General features: G+C 41.2%; 1 protein-coding gene across 1 annotated transcript in view; it reads left to right on the forward strand.

Moving 5' to 3' along the window:
- The window catches only part of PCSK6 (proprotein convertase subtilisin/kexin type 6), a gene marked incomplete in the record, with an annotated part of 1289931 nt that overhangs the window by 342152 nt on the left and 935673 nt on the right, over window positions 1-12106 (forward strand).

Consider the following 12106-nt stretch of genomic DNA (forward strand, 5'->3'; position numbering starts at 1 on the left):
TTGTCATAGATGTGAGTAGCGGTGGTATATTCCTTCCCGTGTTGGTGGGATAGGTTGTCCTTGAAGATGTCTTGGAATGGGGGTTATGTATTTTGGATTTACGTGTTTTTTTTTTTGCTGATAGGGTCTTGGAATGCTGTGGCTGTAATTTGGAATAGGTGGGTATAAGATGGAACCTTTTCTTTACATATTAGAGGGTTTACTCTTCTTTTCTTTGCAGATGGTGGTGTGCAGAGTACCAGGGGTGGTGATGCACAGTGAATTCATAGATGATGGAAGCAGTGGTCAGCGAAGATATTACACATGGGGAGTTCAAGGTGGCAATAGTTATTGGCTGAAATTGCTGAAGGCCAGAAGGCATCATGCAGTGGCTTGAAAAGGGGGATCTGAAAGGTACCATTTCTGATAGGTCGGATGTTTTGCCACCTGAATGAGGGCTCATAGTGGGTCTGAGTAATCTCCTTATTAAGACATATTAGAGCTCTGTGTTCAATTAGTGGGAGCTGTTTATTGCATTAGCATAGGGGGCAAGTACGGAAGGAGGTAGGTAGGGGGGGTAATGGATGGGGATGGTTATGGGAGTGTGGGGATCCCACGGGATGAGTAGTCATGACATTCATAGCAGCACAGGACTTAGACTAAACCCCTATGGCTCTTGCAAGCCAGTGAAGTTCAACCCTTCATTTCTTAAGAAACTTGGGGGTGGTTGTATTTACTCATTTCAGTGGTTGAACCGTATTTGGGGGAAGGACCGTTGAGGTGTTTGATAGGATGCTGGAGTTTGTTCCTAACGGGTGGTGTCTTTGGGGTGACAAATTTGTAGTTTTGATTGCAGTGTTAATGTTACATAACAGGTTAAGGTTTTACAGAATACCACAAGGATCATTTCACTTGGTTTGGGTCAATTTTGTGAGTAGAGTTTTAGGAAGCATGGAAGGTAGGTGGCTGGTAGGGTAGTTTTAAAACTGGGTTTGTTGTTACAGGGGAGTTGGAAGATTTAAAGGAAGCTTGGTTGCAGGATAAGGCTGCGGTAGGACAGGTCTTAATTGCCTACTAGTGGTATAGTTAATATAAGGAAAGAGCTCTAGAGGGAAAAGGCCAGGGCCAAACAGGGGTTAAGAATGGTTTGGTAATGAGTGAACTGGGGGTGTTTATGGCTGGGCATGTAGAGAATTTTGTTGCTGTGCATTAGTAGGTTTTCAGGAACTAGGTCAAGGGCTGCTGGTTTTCTGCCAGCTAAGGTAGGACATTACCGTAAGGAACAGTCTAACTCCAACTTTAATGGAGTTGTTGCACATATAGAAACTGGGTAGTGGGTGGGCTAAGGTGATATGCTACAGTTAAACAGGGTTGTGAGTGTGAGACTTGCTACTAGTCGTTTGAATGGGTGCCATCTTGAGTTCAAGGGGTTATAGTTTGTGGTTTTGTTGTGGTTATAGGCTGTCGATACATTCAGGTTGAGCCATGATTTCAGCTTTGAAGGCAGCGGGCTAAAAGCGTATGTGTTCTCTTGGTGTGGATGTTCCAGTGTTATAGCAGGGTCACGTAATCCTACTTTCATTAGGGTGTTTCAGTGATGGCATGGCAACGGGGTTTATGATGGGATTCTAAGGTGCTTTACAGATGATGGGTACACCAAATGATGTTTGGCTTGACCCTTCCCTTTATGTGAATTAGTGGGTTGAACAATTTTGGGTACAAGGGAGAGGGAGCAGCCTGGTTGTCAGAGAAGAGGGATAGACTTGCCCTCTTCTGTTCCCCCTCTGGTGTCTGGATGTTCATTTCAAGGATCTGGGGAAAGGAAATGATTAGTTGGAGGAAGCTTGCTGAACAGATAAGCAAGCTGAGGTAAGGATGGTGCTTATTTGGTAGAAGGTAATTCAATGGATGGTGTATGAAGTGAGTTGGCACGTTGCTTCAAAAGTAAAGTAAGCGAGTAGAGGTATGGACCCTGCTTGTTGGGCAGGGTGAGTAGGTACGCTGCCCTGATTAACATTACAAGGATGTTATTCTGTATTTAGAATCAATTATATCATGAATAGTTGTAATTAGTGAATTTGGTGATTAAAGCTAGGTTATAGAAATTTAATAAAGGTAGTCAAATGTCATTTGGTGTGATGTATGACATTGAAGGGGACCGGGACAACACACTTTTCCTTATAAATTTAAAAGCTTCACATTAAGTACTCTTGGTCAGTTTCAAGAGGTGACATGACTCAAAGGCTGATGGGTCCTTTTCCAAGATATTGTTAAAGCTACAAAGCTCAGCCAAATTACATTAAAAAGTGATCTTGTAGAGAGAGAGAGAGAGAGAAAATAAAATAAAGAGGGCGTCTATAAACATTTCAATAATTAAATTGTTCTTGGGTACTGCCCTCTTGGCTCCTCAATGCAAAGCTGTAGCTTTCTAGATACAACGCTTTTACAGATTTCCTCATAATGTACTTGGTAATATTAAACTGAATGATCTGGACAAGGTAGGCTGCTGTCTGCTGAAAAATACTTTCTAAACAAACAGTTTAAACGTTTAACCTGACAAAACTTTGTGATATCCTGATGCATCTTAAAGACACAGAATATGGTGGACAAACTTTAGAGAATCCCTTTAGCATTTTGACTTAACTGTGATGTGAATAACCTGCCTTCATTGGTGCTGAATTTGCCTAGAGTTCTAATAAGGCACAGTCCACAGCACTGATGAAGTAACAAAACAGGGACTCCCAAGAAACTCAAAGCTTCTGCAGATGAGCTTTGATTAAACTGCAGCTAAAGTGACCCACCCCCATTTTGCTCCACTCCACATTTGTCTAGTAGCTAAACCAAAAGAATGGGGAATTTTGAATATTTTACTTGCAAATTCTGATAATGCCATTTGCATCTCTGTACAAAAGCTTTTCTTCTATGAAGTACCTAGGATCAGATGTCTAAATGCTATCAGTGATGAATGTTCTGGACCATTGTTCAGAGAGTAACCTGAGACAGAACAGTTACAAAAACATTACAAAGACTAAATATTCCTTAAACATTTCCAGTGGGTTTTATCAGAATTTTTAAAGATAGTTGAACAAACCTATTTACACTGGTTTGTGTCTTTCGGCTTTTCCTGGTTAGGGGTCGCCACAGCGGAACTCTGGTCTGCTAATGATTGGCAGTAGATTTTTATGTGCTGGCTTGCGGGCCCAACACACAACCTTGAAGGAACGCCCATTCACGCATGTCGCCACTCAGAAGACGCTCTGAGAATCGAACGGCCAACGTCTAACCGTGAGGCGACAACGCTACTGCAGCACTACCACCGCAATACAAACCTATTTACACTGGTAAACTGCTTATATCAACCAAGTACTTTGTACATATACTGTACACAGTATTCAAAAGCATGTGTTTGGTCTCACTGTTTATGAACTTGGAACCCTTGGACACAATGGATGATTTTACTGCAAGAATTTCATATCCCTGCAATTTAAAATAAAACTTTTCCAGTGTTATTTTCACTACCACCAGGACAATAAGCACACTCAAACAGTACAGCTTCTAATCAAAAAATTTACCAATGCTGCGGGGGCCAAGGAGTGTAATGGATGGGGATACAGTTATGGGAGTGTGGGGATCCCACGGGATGAGTAGTCATGACATTCCTGCTTAGTTAACAGGACTGATATTAGGACTGAAAACCCCTACTGGCTCTTGCAAGCCAGTGAAGTTCTCAACCCTTCATTTCTTAAGAAACTTGGAGATTGGTTAGTATTCTACTCATTTCAGTGGTTGAACCTAGTATTTGGGGGGAAAGGACCGAATTAAGGAGTGTTTGATAGGATGCTGGAGTTACGTTCCTTAATCGGTGGTGTCTTTGGGGTGACAAATGGTGTAGTTTTGATTGTAGTGTTAATGTTACATAACAGGTTAAGGTTTTACAGAATACCACAAGGATCATTTCACTTGGTGTTTGGGTCAATTTTGTTAGTAGAGTCTTAGGAAGCATGGAAGGTAGGTGGCTGGTAGGGTAGTTTTAAAACTAGGTGTGTTGTTACAGGGGAGTTGGAAGGTTTAAAGGAAGCTTGGTTGCAGGATAAGGCTGCGGTAGGACAGGTCTTAATTGCCTACTAGTGGTATAGTTAATAAGGAAAAGAGCTCTAGAGGAAGGCCAGAAGACCAAACAGGGGGATTAAGAAATGGTTTGGTAATGGAAGTGAACTGGGGGTGTTTATGGCTGGGCATGTAGAGAATTTTGTTGCTACTGTGCATTAGTAGGTTTTCAGGAACTAAGGGTCAAGGGAACTGCTGGTTTTCACCCTTGTCAACTAAGGTGAGACATTACCGTAAGGAATCAGTCTAACTCAATCCTTTAATGGAGTTGTTGCACATATAGAAACTGGGTAGTGGGATGGGCTAAGGTGATATTATGCTACATGTTGGCTAACAAAATTAGCCCGTGAGTGTGAGACTTGCTACTAGTTGTTTGAATGGGTGCCATCTCGAGTTCAAGGGGTTATAGTTTGTGGTTTTGTTGTGGTTATAGGCTGTCAATACATTCAGGTTGAGCCATGATTTCAGCTTTGAAGGCAGCTGGCTAAAAGGGTATGTGTTCTCTTGGTGTGGATGTTCCAGTGTTACAGCAGGGTCACGTAATCAGGGTGTTTCAGTGATGGCATGGCAACAGGGTTTATGATGGGATTCTAAGGTGCTTTACAGATGGGTACACCAAATGATGTTTGGCTTGACCCTTCCCTTTATGGGAATTAGTGGGTTGAACAATTTTGGGTAGAAGGGAGAGGGAGCAGCCTGGTTTGTCAGAGAAGAGGGATAGGCTTGCCCTCTTCTGTTCCCCCTCTGGTGTCTGGATGTTCATTTCAAGGATCTGGGGAAAGGAAATGAAGTAGTTGGAGTGGAAGCTTGCTGAATAGATAAAGGCAAGCTGAGGTAAGGATGGTGCTTATTTGGTAGAGAAGGTAATCTTCAATGGATGCTGAATTGTATGGAAGTGAGTTGAGACGTTGCTTCAAAAGTAAAGTAGCGTTTAGTAGAGGTATGGACCCCCTGCTTGTTGGGCAGGGTGAGTAGGGTATGCTGCCCTGATTAACAATACAAAGATGTTATGCTGTATTTAGAATCAATTATATCATGAATAAGTTGTAATTAGTGAATTTGGTGATTAAAAGCTAGAGTTCATAGAAATTTAATGGAAGGCAGTCAAACGTGTCATTTGGTGTGGATGTGTAATGACATTAGAAGGGGACCGGACAACACATGTTTTCCTTATTTCAAATTTAAAAGCTTCAACATTAGCTACTCTTGGTCAGTTTCAAAGAAGTAGACATGACTCAAAGGCTGATGGGTCCTTTTCCAAGATATTGTTAAAGCTTACAAAAGCTCAGCCATAATTAGTGCATTAAAAAGTGATCTTGTAGAGAGAGAGAGAGAGAGAGAAAATAATAATAAAAATAAAGAGGGCGCCTATAAACATTTCAATAATTAAATTGTTCTTTAGGTACTGCCCTCTATGTCCTCAATGCAAAGCTGTAGCTTTCTAGATACAAGCAGCTTTTACAGATTTCCTCATAATGTAGCTGTAACATGTATTAAACAGAATGTATCTCTGGACCACGGTAGGCTGCTGTCTGCTTGAAAAATACTTTCCTAAACAAACAGTTTAAAAGTTTAGCCTGACAAAACTTTGTGATATCCCAGATGCATCTTAAAGACGCATGAGGCATATGGTGGACAAACTTTGAGAATCCCTTTAGCATTATTTGAACTTAACTGCTTGATGTGAATAACCTGTCTTCATTGGTACTGAATTCTGCCTAGAGTTCTGTGGGAAGCACAGTCCACAAAAGCACTGACAGAAGTAACAAAAACAGGGACTCCCAAGAAACTCAAAGCTTCTGCAGATGAGGCTTTTGATTAAACTGCAGCTAAGTGACCCAATTCCACCCCATTTTGCTCCAATCCACACGTTTGTCCTAGGTAAGCTGAACCAAAGAATGGGGAATTTTGAATATTTTACTTGCAGAATTCTGATAATGCCATTTGCATCTCTCTGTAATAAAAAGCTTTTTCTTCTATGAAGTACCTAGGATCAGATGTCTAAATGCTGCCATCAGTGATGAATGTTCTGGACCATTGTTCAGAGAAATAACCCGAGACAGAACAGTTAGTAGAAACGATACAAAGACCTAATATTCCTTAAACATTTCCAGTGAGTTTTATCAGAATTTTTAGCCTGACAGTTGAACAAATCCTTATATTCTACACTGGTTTGTGGTCTCTTCGGCTTTTAGTTGAGGGGCCCGCCACAGCTTAAGAACTCTTCTCCGCCAATAGTTGGCAGATTGCACTACGTGCTGGCTGTGGGAGCCCAACACACAACTTTGAAGGAATGCTCTGGCCCATTCAGACATGTCGCCCACACAGAAGAGCGTGCTCTTAATTGAGAATCGAACGGGCAACGTGCTAACCGTGAGGCGACAAAAGCACTTCCGCTACTGCAGCACTACCACCGCACATACAAACCTATTTTACACTGGTAGAGCTAAGCTTATATCAACCAAGTACTTTGTACATATACTGTACACAGTATTCAAAAAGCATGTGTTTGGTCTCACTGTTTATAGAATCTTGGAGACCCTTGGACACAATTAGGATGATTTACTGCAAGAATTTCATATCCCTGCAATTTAAAATAAAACTTTTCCAGTGTTATTTTCACTACCACCAGGACAATAAGTACACTCAAACAGTACAGCTTCTAATCAAAAAATTTACCAATGCTGCCTGATGGATATAAAATCAATACATTTGTCCTCTGCATTAGACATTTTAAAACTGAAAACTGATATACCTTCTTAAATAATTTTAAATGATATGGAAAGAAAAGTCCTATGGGAAATATGTCTACATGTAATGTAATGATAATAAAATTATAACTTAGAAGTTTCCATGTAGGCTGGTGCAAATAAGGGTTATTTGCTGCCCCATGAGCACATGAACACGTCCCTTTTGTAGGTTAAGACCTGCAAGACTCGTTGGCTTAACAGACAGCTTTAGTTGTGGAATGCTTCCCAATGTCCTTGTAACCAACTACTGATAAGCTGAATTATTCATCATTTCTGCTTCACTAGGTAAAGACATGGACCTCAACAACTATCCATTCACGTTTATTCAGCGTTAGTCTATGGGACCTGGACTTCTATTTGCTATAAGCTGTGAAATCTGTGTTTATAGCCTTCGGATGATTGATTTTTGTAATGAGTTTTGGAAGTGTGACCAGGCATTTACTCGATAGCACAGTGCAGTTATTATACAGTACGCTACACTTCCCTTGGCCAGCTGGTCAAAATAGATTTCTTACAGCCACATTTCTCAGATTCCCAAACCAACCAAAACTAGGGCACATTTCAAATAGTGGTGCCATTTGGTAAGAAAGCTTGCAGAGTAAGAATTAAAACCTACACTTCCAGGGGTGATGGTGGAGGACAATGCTATGCAACTGTAGAATATGGCCCTGTTCAAGGATTGCAATCTTCTCTACTTCGTCACCAAACTTATCAAAAGCTGCTGCAGTCCAAAGAAACTGCACCTACTGGGGCCTGGCATTGTTACTAAAGTGGGTAATGTGCCCGAGAAGGCAGTGGGTGCAACAATTAATGACAACAGATACACAGTAACAGACATAAAAGTCTCTGCTCAGTGCACTCGAGTATTCATTGTGGCTGTGCCAAGCCACAACATATTCATATCATTTATATATTCTTGCCTTCCTGAAAACTCTGCTCAGATCTTAAATGTACAGATACTCTGAATCAGGCCAACATTTCTTTATAATGACCTAGAAACAGTGGTCCTAAGCCACCAGCTACTACTAACCCAGCTTTACCAATCCCTCCTTGTGCTCCTCTGAACTTAAAAATCTTACTTTGCAACCTTGCCAGCCTCTGCAGCAAGATGGATCAACTTATGGCCTGGCTAAGCAAGTAATATAACAAGCATGTACTCTCCATATATCAGCTGGTGTATGACAGGATCCTCCCTCTGGGGAGCATATTCAGAGATATCACTATTCTGGAGTTAGTAAATATTCCTCACAAATGCATTTAAAATGTTCACTGTTGAGGGTTGCACTTATCCTCCTCAGATCTTAAAGGATTTCCTTCAGCCCGATTACCTTCTGAGAGAGAGGACTACAAGGAAGGAAATCCGTTTGAGAGGACAGAGTAACCAGCCTTGTAAAGAATAACAAAGGTTCCTTACAAGAAAACATTCAGGGTCTGCAGCATCTGTCTTATGTGGACAGACATAAATCACTCATTTTACTCGGTGTCAAACAGACTACTCAGAGGAGAGCTGTGCCTTGCATATAAAGCATTTTCTGACCCTGCTTTAATGGAAATGCTGCACATACACAAGTCTAATGGCATACAAGTCACTCACTCTAAAGACCTTAACTTGTGTGACTTCCAACAGAACCTGCTGGAGGGATAGGTTTGTCTCAGAGACCTTTGAAACAGACTCCCAATTCAAGTTAAAGCTCTTCATTGACTAAGTGCATGCACAAAGGCAACGGGTGCTGAATTAAGTGTTCACTCATAACAGACGCTCTTGAGAACAGGGGTTAAACTTGGCTAGGATTGCAAGGGCCCTAGGGCCATTAGCCTAGTAATCTCCTACGATCCCAAGTATTGTCAGCACCTGTTCTACACAGAAAGATTAACTTAGACTAAGAAGAGAAGAGCAGTCTATAGTCCTTAAGTCCAAAAACAGCACAGTAGTCACACAGACACACAAATCCCCTATCCAGAGCTTTAAGCTGTTAGCCAACAGCTTATCAAGTAATTCAAATCAAAACTAGAAATGCTGGACCTCCTAAACTTAAAACTGCTATGAAAGTGAACAAAGTACAACTTCTGCACCCTCAATGATAGAGCCCCTCCTTTTAAACATGCCAACTACCGAAGTCACATGTGCAAATACCATTCAGCATGATGCATGTTCCATACCACATCTTCTGCCATTAAAGCAAAAGTTTAACTACAGCTGCAATCTGAATAACCAAACTATGCAAACCATTCATAAAAGAAAAAAAAAAGTAAGACTCTTACTGACATACAGACCCAAACATATAGTAGAATTAAACAAGCATGAACTTCCCATTCAAAACACTCTACTCATTCCTGTAAATAGAAATTGAGTACAAACTTTTAGAGTTTCAAGTGATGCATCCTAATCCTGGAGCCTTATGACATCAACATCAAGTTATGTTCTTACATTTCAAACAAATACTCCCATCTCTGGAATCAAAGTTGGTAAAGAAATGTAAATCGGTTTAGAATGTACTATTTTTTGAAGTGGCAGTAATCATGTCATTCCAAGTGCTTACCTGCATTCCCCCACTTCATCAATGATGGCATTTAACTACTTAAATGGCACCACAGTTTCACGGAGCCCTATTGACTGCACACCGCATTCTCCTGATAAAATACCTGAGAGGCTTCCATAGCACCTGCTTTGACTAACCTGATAGTCCCAATAGCCTTTAACATTGCAGACAGATCTGACCGGCAGGCAAGATCTGGCACAGTCATATGCAGGCACTCATGGCCCTACTTTATAGATAAACTTCAGTACTTGAAATAATTTGGGGCAGTTCAGTTTCTAGACAAAAGCAAAAAAAAAAAAAAGAAATTCCATCCTATTGGTAGTGGAATTTCACCATTCTACAAGCACTCCTTCGCAAAGTTGTAGAGGAATCAGCATAACATTTCAAAAAGAAATCCACAGCCTTATAGCCAAAAAAAGATTCTCGCCCAGGTACATGTACCTTAGCAAGTGAGCAGTCCCAGATCCCTGGCATTTTTCAGGAAGTGGGGTGGCCCAGTTACATCATTTTATCCAATAGGGATAGTTGGTGAAATATCTTTTATGGGCAGTTGTGTTGCAAAATTACTAGCAATTCATGGGTAATGGAAATGAAAGACAAAGCTGATGTAAAATTCTCTTCCTCTCCTCCATTTTTACCCTTTCAAGATACTTCCTTTTACAAAGGACTACAAGCAAAAAATGGAGAAACAAATGCACATTAAGAGCTATCCAAGTCACCGAAGACCACAGGGCAGTCTGATAGTAACTCCAGTTTTTTTTTAGTTGCAAAAGCCTAAGACCAGGCTTGAGCAGTTAAAGCAACTTCAACCAATACAGTCCTTCCATGAGGTCACCACTTCATTCTCTCATCAGTCTGCCTACAGGAGAAGAGATAGGATATATTGATATAGTGATCTTCAAAATTTAATCTACATGAAAAAGATGTAGCAGCCACATTTCTGCATCAGCTGCAAGGGAGAAAGAGAGTTTTCCCTATTTTATTGGCCGCTTGGAGCCAACTGTACAGCCAAGACAGTTTCATTAAATAAATCACCCCCTCTTAACATTTACTCCTGGGTGACCACAAGCCTCAACTAACATAATCACAACTTCCAATTTCCACTGCCTCTTCCCTACAAACAAAGTATTTTTACCAAAGTGGAAAGAGAATCTTGTATGTTCTGCTAATAGTTCCCATGAAATTTCACAGGAGGGCAGACTGATGACGTACCCTCAATTTGTAAGGGCCCCAAGGCTCTAATCTTTTTTAATTGCATCAGTCAAGATGCACACCATGCACAGGTACCCAGTGTTGGTAGAACTTTTGACACATCTCAACTTAGATGAAACCATCCTATGGGCCTGATCTCAGAAACCACCACTATGGATGCCTCCTTCCTGAGGTTGGGAAGGCACTATCAGCAGGTTTACCAGTGAGGGAAATGAAGGTTTAAATCAGTTTCAGAGACATGGCAGCTATACTTGAATGAAGAGGTGTCCTAATGGTATCCACTCAACTGTACAAAGTGTAAGTAGTGCTGTATATAAAAGCTAGATGCACTCACTCCTATACTCCTCTAAAGACAACCTAAGAAAATTTACAAGTGGGCTTCAAGAAAACATGTCAGATTTTACCTGCAGGTCACAGTGCAGGAAAAAACAACGTCATGGTAAACAGACTAAGCCAGAGCACGGCGATGTCCATGAATGGGACAAGAGCGTTTCCCAACAGCAATCATGGTATTCAGGAAGCTGGGTTTGGATGATCTAGATCTTTTATTTTCCCCACAAAACACAATTACTAGAAGGAACCTCAAGGACAACAATGTGGTCAAAGTCTGCTGTAGGCTGTCATACTACATCAGCTCATACATGGAAATCAAAGCAACAGTAAGTAGTGTTCAACTGCCCAGTAAAAATGTGTGGTTTCCCAAGCCCTCATCCCATTATTAACTTCTCACAAACAGTTGACTCCCCCATTTGTGTCATCCAGGGTCTCCACCCCTTAGGAGGATGGCTTGGCAGTACCAGCTCTGCCAACAGTGGGGATCAGAAAACAGAATTTTCAAATGCAAATAATTTTTCCTTAACATCTCTTCTTTCTGTACCTTTCATATCTTTGATATGGGCCTCTGCTACCATTCCAAGCCAATTTGCTGGGTTACCAGGAAGTCTAGACAGAATCATGCAAGACCTCCATTCAGCTGAGGCCTGGGAAGAAAAAAAATTCAGGGAGAAAAACTTGGAGAGATTATAAAAATATATCTTAAGTACGGCGACTGCAGATTCAACAAGTAGCAAAATTCTAGAGTAACTGCTGAGAGGAGAAACTCTCTGATTTGAGGGAAGGGAATGGGTGGGGGGCAACTGATTAACCAGGAGAGGAAGCACATGTGCAGACTTTTAAAGTGTGGACACACTGATATCCCTCTCACTACACTGAGTAAGGAGAAAGTCACGGTCACATGCTTATCAGAGGCCAATATCCACCACACTGTGCATGGTCATTAGACCACAAGTAATAGTATGACTCATAGTCCATACTAGTGTAAATGACCAGAGATTTACCTCTCTAAAATTATGTGTGAAGGGCATGGGCTGGAATGGAAGTGTTCCCGAGCTGCTATAGACATGTGGCGGCGCCCTTCTTCAAGGATGATGCCATAAGGTGAGTTGTCAATCTCCACTCCGGTCCAGCTGGTGAATCTGGGAATCTTGAGGCAATGTTACAACTGCCTCATGTCCAGGA

The sequence above is a fragment of the Protopterus annectens genome, chromosome 7.part1 (assembly GCF_019279795.1).
Source record: "Protopterus annectens isolate FY-2018-M chromosome 7.part1, PAN1.0, whole genome shotgun sequence".
Lineage (NCBI taxonomy): Eukaryota > Metazoa > Chordata > Ceratodontiformes > Protopteridae > Protopterus > Protopterus annectens.